Source organism: Molossus molossus, unplaced genomic scaffold, assembly GCF_014108415.1.
Source record: "Molossus molossus isolate mMolMol1 unplaced genomic scaffold, mMolMol1.p scaffold_m16_p_4, whole genome shotgun sequence".
Taxonomy (NCBI): Eukaryota; Metazoa; Chordata; class Mammalia; order Chiroptera; family Molossidae; genus Molossus; species Molossus molossus.
In genome coordinates, this window is record NW_023425377.1 from 59385837 (window position 1) to 59405394 (window position 19558).

At 40.5% G+C, this 19558-nt stretch overlaps 1 protein-coding gene across 2 annotated transcripts in view; it reads right to left on the reverse strand.

Annotated features, from left to right (window-relative positions):
• Nucleotides 1–19558, reverse strand: part of DOCK5 (dedicator of cytokinesis 5) — a 234853-nt gene that overhangs the window by 166187 nt on the left and 49108 nt on the right. The gene's annotated exons all lie outside the window — the stretch shown is intronic.

Genomic DNA, 19558 nt, shown 5'->3' on the forward strand with positions numbered 1-19558 from the left:
AGACCAGGGACAGAGTGACCAAACATACAGACATGGTCCCTGTCCCGGGGGATTTTATAGTCTTCTAGGGAAAGAAGGATATTAAATGTTATTACAGAAATAACCACTTAATTAAAATTATAAGAGATCTGAAAGCAAGAAAAAAAAATACAGGCTATGATGAGAACGTATAGTGGGGTTTTGCTGGTCAGTCCCCTTGTTCATCAGCCAGCCTATAATACCACTGAGCTATGATCTCTAGGGCATGGGATAAGCCACCGCCCAACTTCCTTGACAGTAACTGGTAGCGTGAGGGCCACCTGTGAGTACCTCTAATAACAGACTGTCACAGTATGCAATGAGGGGATGGCCACCTTGCTCCAGTTTTAGGCACCCTGGGGAACTGGGTTGTCCTAGCACTTCCTCATCAAGGTGACTTTAATCACCATGGTCCCTAGGACTGGCAGTGAGTAGGCTATACTATGACAACAGCAGACTAACTCTTACATCTCAGGAAAAAAAGACAACCCAGTTTCAGATGGGTAAAGCTCTGAAGGGACACTCGACCAAGGACATATATATGATGACCATGAGCACATGGAAAGATGTGCAACAGCATTAGCCACCAGGGAAATGCAAATCAGAACCACAGTTTTGGTTTGGCCAGTTTGGGTCTGCGGTTAGAGTGCTGGCCTGTGGACCAGAGAGCCCCGGGTTGTTTTCGCTAAGGGCATGTACCTCGGATGCAGTTTGTCCCCAACCCCGTTTGAGGTCATGTGGGTGGCAACCACCCAAAGTGTCTCTCTCACATCGATGATTCTCTCTCTCTCTTCCTCCCTCTCTGCCTCCCGCTCTATCTGAATATAAATGCAAAAATGTCCTTGGGTGAGGATTAAAAAAAAACCCACAGTGAGCTACCTCTTGCACCTGCTAGAATGGCTATAATTTTCAAAGGCTGACAATTGGTAAGAATGCAAAGAAACTGATACCCTCGTGTAGAAATGTAAAATGACATGGCCAGTTCAGAAAACAGTTTGGCAGTGTCTTTAAAAGTTAAACATAAACTGAGAGTACAACCCAGCAATTCCACTCCCAGTTACAAAGAGAAATGAAAACATGCCTATATAAAAACTGTGTATGACTACTCACGGCTGCTATGATGGGCAGAAATACAGCCTCTCAAAGATATCCCATCAAATTTTGGGAACCTGTGAATGTTACCCCCGGTATGGCAAAACAATTGAGTAAGTTAAGGTTCTTGAAAGGAGGAACTCTTTCTAGATTAATAGGGTGGGTCCTGATCGCAGTAACACGTAGCCCGAGAAGAGAAAGAAGGTGATGTGAAGATGGAGGCAGAGGGGGAAAGAACGTGACCTCAGTCGAGGACTAACAGCTCCCAGAAGCTGGAAGAGTTGGGAATGAACCTGTAGAAGTACAGCCTGTCAACTCCTTAACTTCAGATTTCTGGTCTCCAGAACCATGAGAATAAATTTCTATTGCTTTAAAACTACCTACATACGATTGTCTAACTACTATGCTGTACACCTGAAACCAATACAAAATAACACTGACAAAGTCTTTAGGGTTTTCCATATACAGAATCATGTCAGCTGCAAAAAGTGACACTTTTACTTCTTCCTTCCCAATTTGGATGCCTTTTATTTTTTTCTCTTGTCTGATTGCTCTAGCTAGGACTTCAGAACTATGTTGAATAAGAGTGCTGAGAGTGGGAATTCTTGGCTTGTTCCCGATTTATAGAAGCTTTCAGTTTTTCATTGAGTATAATATTGGCTGAGGGTTTGTCATATACGGCCTTAATTATGTTGAGGTACTTTCCTTCTACACCCATTTTATTGATTGTTTTAATCATAATGGATGTAGCTTATCAAGTGCTTTTTTCTTTTTTTTTATCCTCACCCAAGGACATTTTTCCATTTTTTGTTCAGATAGAGTGGGAGGGAGGGAGAGAGAGAGAGAGAGAGAGAGAGAGAGAGAGAGAGAGAGAGAAACATCGATGTGAAAGGGACACATCGAATGGCTGCCACCCACACGACCAACCAGGACCAGGGACTAACTGCAACCGAGGTACGCCCCCTTAGCAGGAACTGAACGCGGGTCTCTCTGGACGACAGGCCGACACTCTAACCGCTGAGCCAAATCAGCCAGGGCTCAAATGCTTTTTTCTAAACCTACTTATAAGATCATATTATTTTTATCCTTTGCTTTGTTAATGTGCTGTATTACACTGATTGATTTGCATATGTTGAAACATCCTTGTGCCTTTGGAAAGAAACCCACTTGATCATGATGTATTTTTTTAAAATATATTTTTAATATATTGTTGTAGTCAATTTCCTAGTATTTTGTTCAGGATTTTTGCATCTGTATTCATCAGAGATGCTAGTCTAGATTTCTTTTTAGTTGTTATTCCTGCCAGGTTTTGATATCAGGGTTATACCAATGTGTTATAAGTATTGTCTCTTCCATTTTTTGGAAGAGTTTGGAGGGATAGGTATCAAATCTTCTTTGAATGTTTGGTAGAATTCATTGGTGAAGCCATCTGGTCCTAGACTTTTATTTTTGGGGAGGTTTTTGACAGTTGTTTCAATTTCCTCACTGTTTGTCAGTCTATTTAGATTTTCCAATTCTTCACGATTCAGTCTAGGTTATATATTTATAGGAACTTATCTATTTCTTCTAGGTTATTGAATTTGGTGGCATATTTTCTTTCACTGTACTCTAGCATGACCCTTTGTATATCTAAGCTATCTATGGTAACTTCTCTTGCATTTCTGATTTTGTTCACATGAGACTTTTATCCTTAGTGAGTCTAGCCTGGGGTTTGTCGATTTTATTCATCTTTTCAAAGAACCAGCTCTTTGTTGTATTAGAAACAATAAACTATAAATACAAGTAAAGATGCAGGATACAAAGTCCATGTTTTCCTACACACTAACAATAAAACTTCAGAAGAAGAAATAAAATCCTTTGCAACTGCAATCAAAAGAATGAAATACCTAGGAATAAACTTAACAAAGGATGTGAAGGACCTATGTACTGAAAACTACAAAGTATTATTAAAAGAATTTGAAAAAGACATAATGAAATTGAAAGATATTCCGTGTTCATGGATTGGAAGAATCAATATAATTAAAAGTATTATTAAAAGAATTTGAAAAAGACATAATGAAATTGAAAGATATTCCGTGTTCATGGATTGGAAGAATCAATATAATTAAAATTGCCATATTACCCAAAGCAAAATACAGATTTAATGCAATTCCCATCAAAATACCAATGTCATTTTTTAAAGAAATAGAACCAAAAAAAATCATCAGATTTGTATGGAACCACAAAACTCCCCAAATAGCCAAGCACTCCTAACAAAAAAGAACAAAGACTGACTTCAAATTATACTACAGACTACAATAATCAAAACAGCATGGTAATGGCAGAAAAACAGACACACAAACCAATGGAACAGAATTGAGAGCCCAGAAATTAAACCACATGTATATGGGCAAATAATTTTTTTAAATCATCATCCAAGGATACTTTTTCCATTGATTTTTAGAGAGAGTGCAAGGAAGGGAGAAGAAGACAGGGAGAGAGAGAGAGACATTGATATGAGAAAGATACATCAATCGGTTGTCTCCCACACATGCCCCAACTGGGGCCAGGTACTATGTGCCCTTGACCGGGAATTGAACCCATAACCCTCTGGTGCACAGGTGGATGCTCTAAACACAGAGCCACAATGGTCAGGGCTATGGGCAAATAAGTTTTGACAAAGGAACCACAAACACACAATGGAGAAAACAAAGCCTCTTCAATAAATGGTGCTGGGAAAATTGGAAAGCCACATGCAAAAGAATGAAACCAGATTACACTTTGTCCCCATGTACAAAAATTAATTCAAAATGGATCAAAGACCTAAATATAAGATGTGAAACAATACATTACATAGAAGAAAACATAGGCACTAAACTTATGGATCTTGCTCATAGATCACATTTTATTAATTTGACCCCAAAGGCAAGGGAAGTAAAGGCAACAATAAATGAATGGAACTATATCATACTAAAAAGTTTCTGAATAATAAAAGAAACCAACAACAAAACGAAAAGGCAACCATCTGAATGAAAGACGATATTTGCAAACAACAGCTCCAACAAGGGGTTAACATCCAAAATATGTAGATAACTCACACAACTCAACACCAATCCAACAAACAATCCAATTAAAAAATGAGCAGATGCCCTGGCCGGTTTGGCTCAGCGGTTAGAATGTCTGCCTGCAGTCCAGAGAGACCTGGGTTCGGTCCCCGCTAAGGGCATGTACCTTGGTTGCAGTTTGTCCCCGGCCCTGGTTGGTTGTGCGGGTGGCAGCCACTCGATGTGTCATTTTCACGTCAATGTTTCTCTCTCTCTCTTCCCTCTCTCCCTCCAACTCTGTCTGAACAAAAAATGGACAAATGTCCTCGGGTGAGGATTTAAAAAAAAAAAAAGAGCAGAGTACCGGAACAAATACTTCTCCCAAGAAGACATACAGTCAACAAAGATATGAAAATATATTCAACTTCACTGGCTATTAGAGAAATGCAAATCAAAACTACAATGAGATAACATCTCACACCTGTTAAAATGGCTATTATCAACAAGACAAGTAATAACAAGCATTGGAGAGGCTGTGGAGGAAAGGAATACCTCATTCACTTCTGGTGGGAATGTAAACTGGTACAACCATTAGGGAAAACAGTATAGCAGTTCCTCAAAAAATTAAGAACAGAGTGACCATATGACCCAGCAATCCCTCTCCTGAGTATATACGTGAAAAACTTGAAAACGTGTGCATAAAGATATATGCACCCCTATGTTCACTGCAGCACTATTCATGGTGGCCAAGACATAGAGACACCCAAAGTGTCTTTTGATAGAGGATTGAATAAAGAAGATGTGGTACATGTAAACTATGGAATACTACTTAGCCATAAGAAAAGATGAAATACTGCCATTTGTGACAACATGGATGGACATTGAGAATATTATGCTAAGCGAAATAAGTCAGTCGGAAAAAGCTAATAACCATGATTTCACTCATATGTGGAATATAAAACTGAAACTCATAAACACAGACAACAGTATGGTGGTTACCGGAAGGAAGGGGGTAGAGGGGTAGTAAAGGGTAAAGGGGGCCAAATATCTGGTGACAGAAGATGATTTGACTTTGGGGGGTGGGCACACAATACAATATACAGATCATGTATCATAGAAATAATGTCACCACAAAAATTTTAATTAAAAATACTGAAACAAAACTATAATTGAAAACTTAAAATTAATAAATAAGTAAATAAAGCCACCTACTTTGTAGCCCCTTGTTATGGCAGTCAATACAGCAGCATTATTCACAATAGCCAACAACTGGAAACAATTCATCTACTGATGAATGAATGGATAAATAAAGATGGTATATCCATACAATGGAATATTACTCAGCAATAAAAAGAAACAAAATAGGAACACATGCTACAACATGGCTGAGCTTCCATATCATTATGCTAAATAAAAGCTTTATGAAAAAACATATTTTAGGCTTCTATTTATTTGCAATGTCCAGAATAGGCAAATCTATCAGAGCCAGTAAAGCAAGTTATTGGTTGTCTAGGGCTGGGGTGTGAATGATGACTGAGTTCAAAAGGGAGCTTAGAGGGTTATGGAAACATCCTAATACTGGATTGTGATGATGGTTACTCAACACTGTACATTTATTAAAAATTGCATTGCATATTTCAAATTGGTGGATTTTATGGTATGTAAATGAGACCTTAATAAAGCTGCTGTTTTTTTGTTTTGTTTTGTTTTTTAAGTAGAATTAAGTTTTGTCCTCACTCTTTTTTTTTTAAATGTTTTTAAGAGAAAGGAAGGGAGAGATAGAAACATGGATATGAGACAGAAACATCCATTGGCTGCCTCCTTCCTGCACACCCCCTACTGGGGCTCAAGCCCGCAATCCCCAGGCATATGCCCTGATGGGGCATTAAACCAGGACGTGTCTGTCCATGGGATGACACTCAATCTACTGAGCCACACCAGCCAGGCTGTCCTCACTCTCTTGATGCGTGATCTGCACCCTTCCCTGGAATAATAACCACTTAGAGATTCAGTTCTAATCATTTACCCAATGATCCAAGGAACCTATACTATCCCCCATCCTTTAGCTCTAATGAGCACATGAGGTAGTCACTGATCCATCTGCCAGATCCTAGGAGGGTGATTAAAAAGGGTCATTTGGGCCCTGCCCAGTTTGCTCAGTGGTTAGAGCGTCGGCCCGTGGACCAGAGAGACCTGAGTTCGGTTCCTGCTAAGGGGACGTACCTCGGTTGCAGTTTGTCCCCGGCCCTGGTTGGGTCGTGTGGTAGGCAGCCACTCGATGTGTCCCTTTCACATCAATGTTTCTCTTTCCCTCTTCCTTTCTCTCTCTTCCTCTTCCTCCCTCTCACTCTATCTGAACAAAAAATGAAAAAATGTCCTCGGGTGAGGATACAAATTAATTATTAATTAATTAAAAAAGGGTCAGCCCTGGTCAGTTTGGCTCAGCGGTTAGAGCGTCGGCCTGCGGTCCGGTGAGACCCGGGTTTGGTTCCCGCTAAGGGCGCATACCTCGGCTGCAGTTTGCCCCCGGCCCTTGTTGGTCATGCGGGTGGCAGCCACTCGATGTGTCCCTTTCACGTCGATGTTTCTCTCTCTCTCTCTCTCTCTCTCTCTCTCTCTCTCTCTCTCTCTCTCTCTCTTCCTCTCTCTCCCTCCCACTCTGTCTGAACAAAAAATGGAAAAGTGTCCTCAGGTGAGGATTAAAAAAAAGGGTCACCTGGGGCAAGGTGTTTCTCTCTTCTGAACCTCAGTTTCCTAATTAATAATATAATACATGGCATCCACTCCATTGTCCCTGTCATTGCCAATTGTGGGAACTTACTGCTCTTTCCTGCGCCTGCAATGTATCATGTATCTGCAGCTTAGCTGTAGGCTTTTCCTTACATCATAGTCACTCTATTGGTTGGTGAGGGAAGGTGCACACCTCCAGCACATCCGTTTCACGCGGCCTCTCTTTTTTAAGGGAACCATCCAAGTAGTGTTCTCCTGTTGTCTTGGCACAGACGCCTGGACAAATTATGTTAGAATTTATTTACTATGGAGCTTTCGAACTAGACTGTGAATCAGAACAAGGATGAGATGATGAAGTGGGTGAGAAGAAACTGCACAGAACTCAGAAGTAGGAGTTAATTCTCCTTCCCTAGATCTCTTCAAGGGCCACCAGGCCACAGCTGCTATTCCACTAAACTTCATCTCCTTCATCTCACTGTTAGTTGACCCAAATGCTTTGCCCACTGAATGAATATATGGCTGGTTTTGTATAGAAAATACAGCTCTCACACCCTTGGCTCTCCTTAGTCCCCATCCACTGCCTTCCACTGACCTGGTTCCTTCCACCACCCGGTACTCACATAGAAACAGGAAGCAGTGAGGCTGCGGTGTCACAATGTGTTGTATAATGATCATGCTTCACCTCTTCCTCATTATTAGTCATCAGGACAATAAGCAGAAGTGCTCAAAGGTAGCATGCAGCACTGCTAGCTCCAGGGGTGTGTGTGTGTGCACGCGCGCGCGCACGCACACACACACATTTGAGAGTGTACATATCCCACAGACCACATCCTACATAAATCCTACATCCTAAGCATGACAATCAAAATGTTCCAAAAATTATCCCAGCCTTAACTGTCCACTTTGCCTCCACTATCTGCCAAAATACCTCCCTCTGCTCCGATCAATTCATATTCTTTCCTAAATACAGTGCTCTGCCTACAGTTTATCCCTGCCTGAAACAACAGCTTACCTTTTTCTTCATAATAATCCAAAGCCCACATTCACAGCTCAATTCCACAAATGACTACGACTCCCTATTGGTCTGCATGCATCTCTTTTTTTCCTCTGGCATTCCACAACAGCTTTTCCTTCAACACAGTTTGGGTTTTTAATCAGATTGTCTTATGTTACTGTCTGCCACCAATCAGAAGGGAAACTCCTCAGAGATGGGGACCTGGTTACACATGACTTTTGTATCTTTCACATTTCATGGCACTGGTTTAGACACAGAGAAGGTGCTCAAGGCACAATCGTGACATTTATACAATCCACCAATCAATTCAATTTTCACCATTTCCCCAAATCTAAGATATTTCTGCTTGTTGCAAAAGCAGAGGCCATGGTTCCCCACCTCTCAATAAGGGATCAAAATCTCCTCTCCTGCCACTTCTTCCTTATTACACCGAAGGAATCTGCCTTTCCAACTTAAGCTCCTGAAAAGATTCCCATGGGAAGCACATATCCCTTCAACAATGCCTTTCACTGCAGTGAAACGTTTAGAGGATGTTCATACCATCTGTTTCATGTCTCTGGGCAACAGTACCAGTAAGACTTCCAATCAGTCATAGCTGTCATATATTCATTCTAACTATGTCCCCTCTCTAGACCCCTCAAGATACCTCAATTCCATTATATTTTATGGATTCCCTTCTATATATAATATAGTAACTGTATGGAGTTCCACATTATTTAATGAGAAAACGGAGACTCAGAAGGGGTAAGCACCTTGCTTTAAGTAACCCAGCTTTATAAGCAGCAAAGCTTATACCAAGCTTTTTCCAAGCAAAGCTGTTACCAAAACTGGTCCTGTGATGACCCACTCATCACAATGTACCAGGCTGGTCTGTGATGGTGAAGGTATGTCCTGGAATAGCATGGAAATAAAGAAAAGAGCCTGGTAGATTCTCAATATGCTGTCTGCTTTCAATTTCTCTCAAATGAGAATCCAACTTTCAAAAACAAGTTTTATCATAGGTCTCAGTGACTGGTGATCGTGCTGTCTGTGAATCTGGAACTATTTCAGGAAAAGGTGTACAACTAATGCATTCAGTGGGGATGTTTTCTCCTTGGAATGTGCATAACTGCTATAGAAAAGAGAAAGGGGAAGCAAAGGAAACCCTTGCAATTCAACAAAACAGAATCGAAGATCAACTAACTCTATCACTTATGCATGCATGACCATGGATGAGTAGCCCAGTCGGGCCTCAGTTTCCCATTGGTAAACTAGGCATTGGACCAAATGACACTAAGGGTCCCTGCAGCTCCAACATCCTCTGATTCATGAGGTGATGATAAGAGGCAAGAGAAATAAGAGGCAAGAGAAACAATCTCTTGTTTTGTCTGAGGAAATTAAATAAGGCTGTGGAGTTGCTGTGCATCTCCATGCTGGCTATTATGTACAAGGTTGGGAAAGATGAATTGCTGGAAATCTTCCCTAAACAGCTTACTGTTTATATCCTGAAAGTATAATTTTGCATAGCCAAGAAAACAAGTATGTCTACAAATGTAAAATAGTTTGCATTTTACCAAATCTTTGATCTGGTTTTTTATTTTAAGCCAGACTTTCATGAGAGAGGGAAAAAAAAGAAGTCCGAGGTTTTTAAGTCATGCAACCAAAATCCAACAGAACAGATTTACAGCCACCCCCACTTCCAAATGAGGATTAGATTTGATTATGAAAAGTCTGTGGGTCACTGGTATTTAATCTTTCTAATAAATTAGGTTATTTCATGAATCCTCACATTACAACCTCTTGAAGAATAACTAAAACATGACATTTTCTATTAGTCTTTTGGTAGAATCTACAAAAGAAAGATTAAATGAAAAGAACGAGGTCCCAATTTGAGTTGTATACTATCCGGAATATTAAAAAGATCATCCAACTTCATCTTTTTCATTATTATTGCAATCTACCTTTCAGTTATTGGAACTATAAAAATTAAAAGGGCACATCTCATTTTTTATCTTCTCTTTGGATGTGATGCAATGATGTCTTCCTAGAAGGACAAGCAGATGTTTTTCTTTTGCTCCTTAATCCCATTCAAAAGGAGGTCTGACCCCCCAAAATAAAAATCTAAGGTTTTATTCTGGTCATTTCAATTAGGCTCCTAACTAGTCTTTTTGAGATGAGATGACCATTATGCTGTATCTCTACTCAGAACCTCCCAGGCCAGGGCTGTCAGATCCTTCATCTTATGATTCTCATTATCAGTGCTTCACAAAAGCACGTTCACACAGGATTCTTAACTTAATCTAGACCTTTTAGGAGATTAGAGGATTTAATGACCATTTTATGGGTTATTCTTTAGAACAAAGATTTTCATTTCATGGCACACATAAACTAATGATTAAAATTCTGTGGCACATCAAGCCATATATTTTTTGCTGACCTGACCAAAAAATAGGTAAAATTTTTATTGATTTACCAAAATAATAATAATATTTACCTATCCTTTTTGCTCCAAAGTGACTTTTTAAAAAATCAAGTGACTATACTTGTATATAAGGATTTCTAGTATAAAGAATTAACCAACCAGGTGCAACTTTATTGTGCAACATGACCAATAAGATACAACTCTATTTTAAGACCTATATATTTATGGTTCAAGGCAGGGCATTCACACTAGACAGCTATTATTGTGTAGGCTGTTGTCATTTTTTTAATTTGACAATCTAAGGGGAAAGAGGTCGGTGCCTTTGACAAAACAGTCAGATACTGCATGTTTCAAAAATTCTTACAGCACACCAGATGAAAATTGCTGCTTTAGAAATCTTTATTTTAAGGATTATATCTATTAAAATATAGATATAATAGATGGAATCCACAGATATCTTTAACTGGAGAGATGATTTCACAGATATAAACTCAACTACAGTTTATTTATTTCATTACTGGTACCAAGTGAGTATTATAAGGCATGTCATTTAAATTAATATTAAATTACATGAAATATTTAAAGGAGACAAGCTAAAGCAAGGCAACTGAAGATTATAGAACAAATGTCTATATCTAAAAACATGGATAGCTTTCCCCCACAGCTTCCCCATCCAAAAACTTGCAGCAACAGTATATTCTTCACATGGTTTTGTGGAACCAAAGAGAAGGTAAACAGAGAGCCCAGGACGATGACTAACACCTGGTAGAACCTGAGTCAATGGCAGTCATCTTCCCTTTTTCCCCTTCCCCTTTCTTACCCTGTCCAACTTCCCACTTGAGCATGGTGACTACCCCCTCACCACGAAGGCAGTGGACGGTATTCTGTGAAAACTGGAAAGCAGGAAGGTCTGCAGAGATTAACACAATAAGCTAGGTGTGTGTTTGTTTTTAAATCCTCACCCAAGGATATTTTTCTATTGATTTTTTTTTTCTTCAGATAGAGTGAAAGGAAGGGAGAGAAAGAGAAAACATCTATGTGAGAGAGACACATTGATTGTTTGCCTCCGTCCAATCCCGATGGGCTGGGGATCGAATCTGCAACCCAGGTAATGAATGTGCCCTTGACCAGGAATCAAACCCGGGAGTCTTCGGTCCGCAGGCCGACGCTTGAACTGCTAAGCCAAACCAGCCAGGTAAGCTAGTTTTTACAGTTCTTCAAAGGTTTGGACAGTGAAATGCACATGTCCCCAAGGACAGTGAAGTCACATTACTGCAAACACCTAAGCACACAGCTGCCCTAATAAGCAGCATGAGAGTCAGGGAACATTTTACTATTTTAACCATTTCTTCCTGCCTCTAACAAGCATCACACTGCAGTGATGCATCCACAGTACCATGCTGTTATTCAGAATACTACTGATGCCTCAGTCATGGACTCACTACAGTACCTTCAATCAGAATAGAACATTAAAGGTACACATGCTAATCACGCCTCAAGTTTTCCTTAAGAAAAAGTAAGTGAAAAAAATCAATGGGCAAGTAAGGCAGGGCTCTAATGATGAAGTAAAAAAACAAACCTTCTCCAATCACATAAGAGATTATTTGGGTTCTTCTTGGTATACATTCTTATGGAATAAAAATTTAACAACTCCAAGATAAAACTGGTCACATCTAAGATTGTGTCAGTTTACTAAGTCTAACTTATGAACAGAAATCATAAGTGAAGCACAGGGAATCTGACAATAAAGGCCACGGATTATTGTGGTACCCAGAACAAACACTTTAAAATGACAGTGACGTGTCAGTGACTATTTTCTTCTGTACATAAATGAATTTGAGACAAAACACTGTTTACTAAGAAAGGGAATGACCTCCAACTGGGCTGAAAAAGCCATTAATTTAAAATCATCAGTCTGAAAATGCAAATACAATAGCAGCAGCTTTGGACCTGGGCTTACATATCAGCAGTTCCTGTCCCAGGACAAGCTCGGCCACATGCCCTTATGCCTCGGATCATATTCAGTAGGGTCTTAGAACTGCACCCCAGCTTTTTTAGTTTTAAATACAGCAGAGTCACTGCCTACTAAGAGCACAGTGAGAAAAATAGAATGTATATGTAGCCATGAGGGAAGGGGAAATGAGAGGAGCAAATAGCTGAGGAGAAAGCCAGAAACTGAGGAGACCTGGGAAACCCAGAGGCCGGTGGTAGTGGTGGTGGTGGTGGTGGTGTGTGTGTGTAAAGTTGAAAACTGATACACCAAAGTAAAACAAAATTACAACTGGACACTGAAGGTACTTTCTGTATGGAGGTTGGCCAAAACCACCATTCTGGACCCTCAGGCAAGTTATCTATCTTTTCAGGCTTCAGTCTTCTCATTACTAAAGTTATGTTTTGTGAACTGGTATTTTGTCTACCTCTTAGGGTTGTTGTAAGAATAAAACGAGAAGAAACATAAAAATGAATAAATACTGGTCTTTGGAATCAAGATGTTTCCATATAAGAGAAAAAACAAGTACAAATTTTTAAAAAAGGATAAATAACTCTAGCTAATCTATTTGAACTGAAAATATAAGTATGAATTTAGAATCTGGAACCCACCAGAGATCACATGAACTATCCTGTCTTCAACAACTGAAAAGTGGGCAAAGCATGACACAGTGTTTCTAGACACTGAGCATCATGCAACGTGGTAGGGCGGAGCCTGGCAGCAGATGAAGGACGTCTGCAATTACCTCTGCTTCCTGCTTGATAAGTCCCCAGGTAAAAGTTTGGGGAGGAGAAACCCAGAGCCCAGTGGTTACCCTGAGATGGGGAAAGAGGTGTGAGTTCAGGAAGATCATGAGGCTAGAATACACAGGGCAGAGCTTCAAAGAGGGGAGGGCTACAGAAGTTCCCACTCAAGTCTACCCATCACTGGTCAGCACATGTATGTGAAGAAAATATTGAGGTCAAAGAAAAGAACGATTAGAAAAACACAGGGGAAGTCCCAACCCTCACACTGGGCTAGGAACAGTTCACATTCTCCACAACCAGAGTCGAGAAACCTGATGACGTATGACCACCGGGTAGAGAACTCATAAGAATACGGCCTTGGTAGTGCAACCAAAGTGGCCCCAGGCTCAAGGCTGTGCTGGTCCATTGTATCAAAGGCAAATGCAAACCTGGAAAGAACATAGGTTTCCTCATAAGTTAACTACCAACAAGATAAAATTTACAATGTCTGACATGCAAGGAAGGAGGAAAGTATCATCTAGAGCTAGGAGAAAAATAATTCAATAGAAAAAGACCCATGAGCTCACCAGTGCACCTGGCACCATCGGACCAGTGGACACTCTGTGTCAACACAGACCAGTGCACAGTAGTGGAGCTGCCAAGGTGACGGTCACAGAAGCCACAGACAGCCCAGAGCCCAGCACCGTCCCCTATAGTAGCAGCCCGATCAGAGTCAAGATATAGCCCCAGCAACAGAGGCTGGGGAGCAGACATCCATCCCCAGGCAACAGAAGAACAGACCAGCAGGTGAGACCCATCCCCAAAGTCTACAGCAAAGGCTGAGCAGGAGTTGAGCCCCACCAGGCAGCAGCACTCCCTAGCTGCCAGCTGCGGGACCTGGGGCTTCACAGAGGACTGTGCGGTCTACCAGCCCACAAGAGTGGTGGAAAGCCTGAGCCCCAGAGAAACTGGTGCGATCCAGCTGCCCACTCGTGGGAACTGCAGGGTGCGGGGGCACCAGAGAGGCTTGTGCTATCCAGCAGGGACTGTGCAATCCAGTTACCCGTGGGACATGCAGGGTGCTGAAGCACCAGAGGGGCCTGTGCGACCCAGCAGGGACTGTGCAATCTAGTTACCAGCAGGACCTGTGGGGTGCTGAAGCACCAGAGGGGCCTGTGCAACCAAGCAGGGACTGGGCGATCTAGTTACCAAGGGGCCTGTGGGGTGCTGAAGCACCAAAGAGACCTGTGCGACTCAGCAGGGACAGTGCCATCCAGTTACCCACGGGACCTGTGGGGTGCTGAAGCACCAGAGAGGCCTGTGCAACCCAGCAGCCCAAAACACAGGCATAGAGGCGGGTCCCCAAAAGGACTGTGCAATCCAGTTACCCTTGGGACCTGCACGGTGCAGGGGCACCAGAAAGGCCTGTGCGACCCAGTTGTGCGCAAGATAGGCTTAGAGGATGTGAAAATGAAGGCAGAGTGAACAGAAGCTAAGCAGACGATCTCCCAGGACCAAACGGGAATTATAAGTAAAATAAAGACAAATCCACAGAAAAAAGCAACAGAAAAGTGGCAGGACAAGACCATATAACCAGGGACACTGGTAGGATCTGAGGATGACAGGCTGGGAGCCCAGGAACAGCAGCCGTCTTAGCTGTGAGCAGCACACTTGGAGAATAAAAACCAAGCCTGCTCCATAGCTCAGAGACCCAGGACAGAGTGCTAAAATAGCCACAGCCACACACCTGGGGACTACAGCAGAGGGAGGGCAGACAGGGCTGGAACTTTGTGGGGACACCCAAGATTTGGAGGGCACTCAGACTTTTGGCTGAGTTGCAGCCACACAGGAATGTGACCAGTGTGCTCCTTCCCCGAGCTGTGGGAAAAGCAGCCTCCCACCCCTGAGATTCAGCCTTTCCCAGGTGAGGCAAAGAAATGAAAATTGAGGCTCATTAACAACCAGCAACTATCCCACCCTCTGGAAATCCTCTTATGCAGAACACCAGGACTACATTCCAAGGCACTGAGTAACAGAGACTACTAGCCACCAGGAAAAAGCTAGAGGATAACGGAGCCTTTCCTGGGCTTGCAAATCTACCCAGGAAAGTAACACTTGACAGTCGTGTTTAACGTGTGCCCATCCAGGCTCATCCAAACCCAGTAGAGGGTGCCACTAACAGAACACCCATAGAGTAAATTTGGCAGGCTCCAAAGCCCACTGAGATAGCCAAAATGGTGAAACAAAGAAACAAATCCCAAATGAAAGAACAGGAGAACTCTATCAAAGATGAAATAAATGAAATGCAGCTAAGCACATTATCAGAGGTAGAGTTCAGAGCCATGATCTTGAAGAAGCTCAACAGCATGAGTAAAGACATCAGCACCATGAGTAAAGATATAGAAACAGTGAAAACCAACCAAATGAAAATGAAGAATGACATAGCAGAAGTAAAGAACACATTGGAAGGACTAAACAGCAGAGTAGAGAAAGCTGAGGACCAGATCAGTGAATTAGAAAACAGGGTAGAAAAAAATCAACCAATCAAAAAACCAAAAGAAAAAAAAAACAATTAAAAAACAGGAAGACAGCTTAAGAGAAATGCGGGACAACTGGAAACGTAATAACATTCGCACTATAAAGGTCCCCGAAGAGGAAGAAAATGGCCAAGGGTTAGAGAATATATTTGAAGAAATAGTGACAGAAAACTTTCCTAACTTGGTGAAGAAAGAAGGCATTCAAGTTCAAGAAGCACAGAGAGCCCCAAGTAAGAACCCAAACAAGCCCACACCATGACACATAGTAATTAAAATGCCAAAAATTAAAGACAAAGAGAGAATCCTAAAGGCAGCAAGAGATAAGCAACAGGTTACCTACAAAGGAAACCCCTTAAGGCTCTCAGCTGACTCCTCAACAGAAACACTATAGGCCAGAAGGGAGTGGCATGAAGTAATCAAGGTCATGAAAAGCAAGGATCTGAATCCAAGACTACTCTATCCAGAAAGGGTATCATTCAAAATAGAAGGTCAAATAAAGGGCTTCCCAGACAAAAAAAAAAAGGCTAAGGGAATATATTAACACTAAACCAGCACTGCAAGATATGCTAAAAGGACTGCTGTAAGTAGTAGAAGAAAGAGAAAGAAAAATATAACCACACTAAACAAAAGTGGCAATAAATAGGTACATATCAATTATCAACTTAAATGTGAATGGTTTGAATGCTCCGATAAAAAGATACAGAGTAGCTGACTAGATAAGAAAGCATGACTCATGTATATGTTGTTTACAAGAGACCCACCTCACAACAAAAGACTCACATAGGTTGAAAGTGAAGGGATGGACAAAAATCTTTCAAGCAAATGGAAAGCAAAAAAAAAAAAAAAAAAAAAACTGGGGTAACAATACTCTGATAAAGTAGATTTCAAAATGAAGGACATAACTAGACACAAAGAAGGACACTACATAATATTGAAAGGATCTATCCAACAGGAAGATATAACCTTGGTAAACATATATGCACCCAATATAGGAGCACCAACATATAATGAAAATCTTTTGGAGAACTTCAAAGGAGAAATCAACAGCAATACAATCAGAGCATCACTGCATAGATCTTCTAGACAAAAAATTAACAAGGAAACAGACTCTAAAATGAAGTGCTAGATCAAATGGATTTCATAGATATCTACAGAGAATTACACCCCAAAACTGCAGAATTCACATTCTTCTCAAGTGAACATGGGACATTCTCAAAGACCACGTTAGGACACAAACTAAGTCTCTACAAGTTCAAGAAGACTGAAATCATATCAAGCATCTTCTCAGATTGCAATGACATAAAACTAGAAATCAACTGCAACAAGAACTTGCAAACACATTTGAAAACATGGAGGCTAAATAACATGTTATTGAATAATGAATGGGTTACCATGGAGATCAAGGAAGAAATTAGAAACTTCCTGGAAACCAATGAAAATGAACACACAACAACACAAAGTCTATGGGATGCAGCGAAAGCAGTTCTGAGAGGGAAGTTCATAGCACTACAGGCCTACCTCAAGCAGCAAGAAAAATTTCCAATAGACTATCTAACCTCACAACTTAAAGAACTAGAAAGCAAACAAAAAGAAAACCCCAGAGCAAGTAGACGGAAGGTAATAGTAAAGATCAGAGCAAAAATAAATGACATGGAGACCAAAAAAGCAATTGAAAGGAGCAATGAAACAAAGAGCTGGTTCTTTGAAATGATAAACAAGACTGATGGACCCTTAGCTAGACTCACCAAGAAACAGAGAGAGAACCCAAATACACAAAATCGGAAATGAATGAGGAGAAATAATAACTGACACCACAGAAACACAAAGGATTGTTAACAAATATTATGAACAATTATATGGCAACAAATTCTACAATCTAAGCAAAATAGACAAATTTCTAGAAACACAGAGTCCCCCAAAACTGGACCGGGAAGCAATAGAAAACTTGAACAAACCAATAACAACAAAAGAAAAGGAAGATGTAATCAAGAATCTCCCAGCAAACAAAAGTCCAGGCCCGGACGTATTCACAGGGGAATTTTACTGAACATTCAAAGAACTAATACACATTCTCCTCAAACTATTTCAAAAAATTCACAAGGGAAGACTTCAAACTCGTTTTATGAAGCCAGCATAATTCTAATTCCAAAACCAGAAAAAGACACTACAAAGAAAGAAAACTACAGACCAATGTCCCTGATGAACATAGATGCCAAAATCCTGAACAAAATACTAGCAAATAGAATCCAGCAATACATCAAAAAAATTATTCACCATGACCAAGTGGGATTCATCCCAGGGATGCAAGGCTGGTACAATATTCACAAATCAATAAATGTGATACACCACATAAACAAAATGAAAGATAAAAATCATATGATCACATCAATAGATGCTGAAAAAGCACTTGGCAAAATCCAGCTCCCGTTTCTGATAAAGACGCTCAGCATTCTGGGAATAGTAGGATTATATCTTGACATAATACAGGCCATATATGAAAGATCTACAGCCAACATCATACTCAATGGGCAGAAAATAAAAGCATTTCCCTTAAGAACAAAAACAAGACAAGGATGCCCACTTTCTCCACTCTTATTTAACATAGTACTGGAAGTCTTAGGCACAGCAATCAGACTAGAAGAAAAAATGAAAGGGATCCAAATTGGAAAGGAGGAAGTGAAACTGCCATTATTCGCAGATGACATGATACTATACTATCAAAGACTACATCAAAAATTTACTAGACTTAATAAATCAATTTGGCAAAGTAGCAGGATACAAAATTAATATCAAGAAATCAATGGCATTCTTATACACCAATGAGGAACTCACAGAAAGAGAAACTAAAAAAACAATCCCATTTACTATCGTGGCCAAAAAAATTAAGATACCAAGGAATAAACTTAACCAAAAAAATAAAAGACCTATTCTCAGAAAACTACAAGTCATTGAAAAAAGAAATAGAGGAAGATATAAAAAAGTGGAAGCGCATACCTTGTTCATGGATTGGAAGAATTAACATCATTAAAATGTCCATACTACCCAAAGCAATCTATAGATTCAATGCAATCCCCATCAAAATACCAACAATATACTTCACAGAACTACAACAAATACTTCAAAAGTTCAAATGGAACCAAAAAAGACCCCCAATAGCCACAGCAATCTTGAAAAAGAAGAACAAAGTTGGAGGGATCACATTACCAGATTTCAGGTTATACTACAAAGCCACTGTAATTAAAACAGCCTGGTACTGACACAAGAACAAGCAGATAGATCAACGGAACAGAATAGAGAACCCAGAAATGGAACCAAGGCAATATGCTCAATTAATATTTGACAAAGGGGGCAAGAACATACAGTGGAGTAAAGACAGCCTCTTTAATAAATGGTGTTGGAAAAATTGGACAGCTACATGCAAAAAAAGGAAACTAGACCATCAACTTACACCATATACAAGAATAAACTCAAAATGGATAAAAGACTTAAATGTGATCCGTGAATCCATAAAAATCCTAGAAGAAATTGTAGGCAACAAAATTTCAGACACCATATGCAGCAGAATTTTCACTGATACATCACCTAAGGCAACAGAAACAAAGGAGAAAATGTACACATGGGACTACATCAAACTAAAAAGCCTCTGCACAGCAAAATATACAATCATCAAAATGGAAAGGCAACCCACTGTATGGGAGAGCATCATTGCCAATGATACATCAGATAAGGGGTTTAATTTCCAAAATATATAGAGTGCTCATATAGCTCAACAAAAGGAAGACAAAGAACCCAATTTAAAAATGTGCTGAGGAACTAAATAGACACATCTCCAAACAGGACATACACATGGCTAAGAGACATATGAAGAAATGCTCAACATCACTAATCATCAGAGAGATGCAAATTGAAACAACAATGAGGCCCTAGCCAGTTTTGCCCAGCGGTTAGAGTGCCAGCCTGCGGTCCACAGAGACCCAGGTTCTGTTCCCACTAAGGGCACGTACCTCGGTTGCAGTTTGTCCCTGGC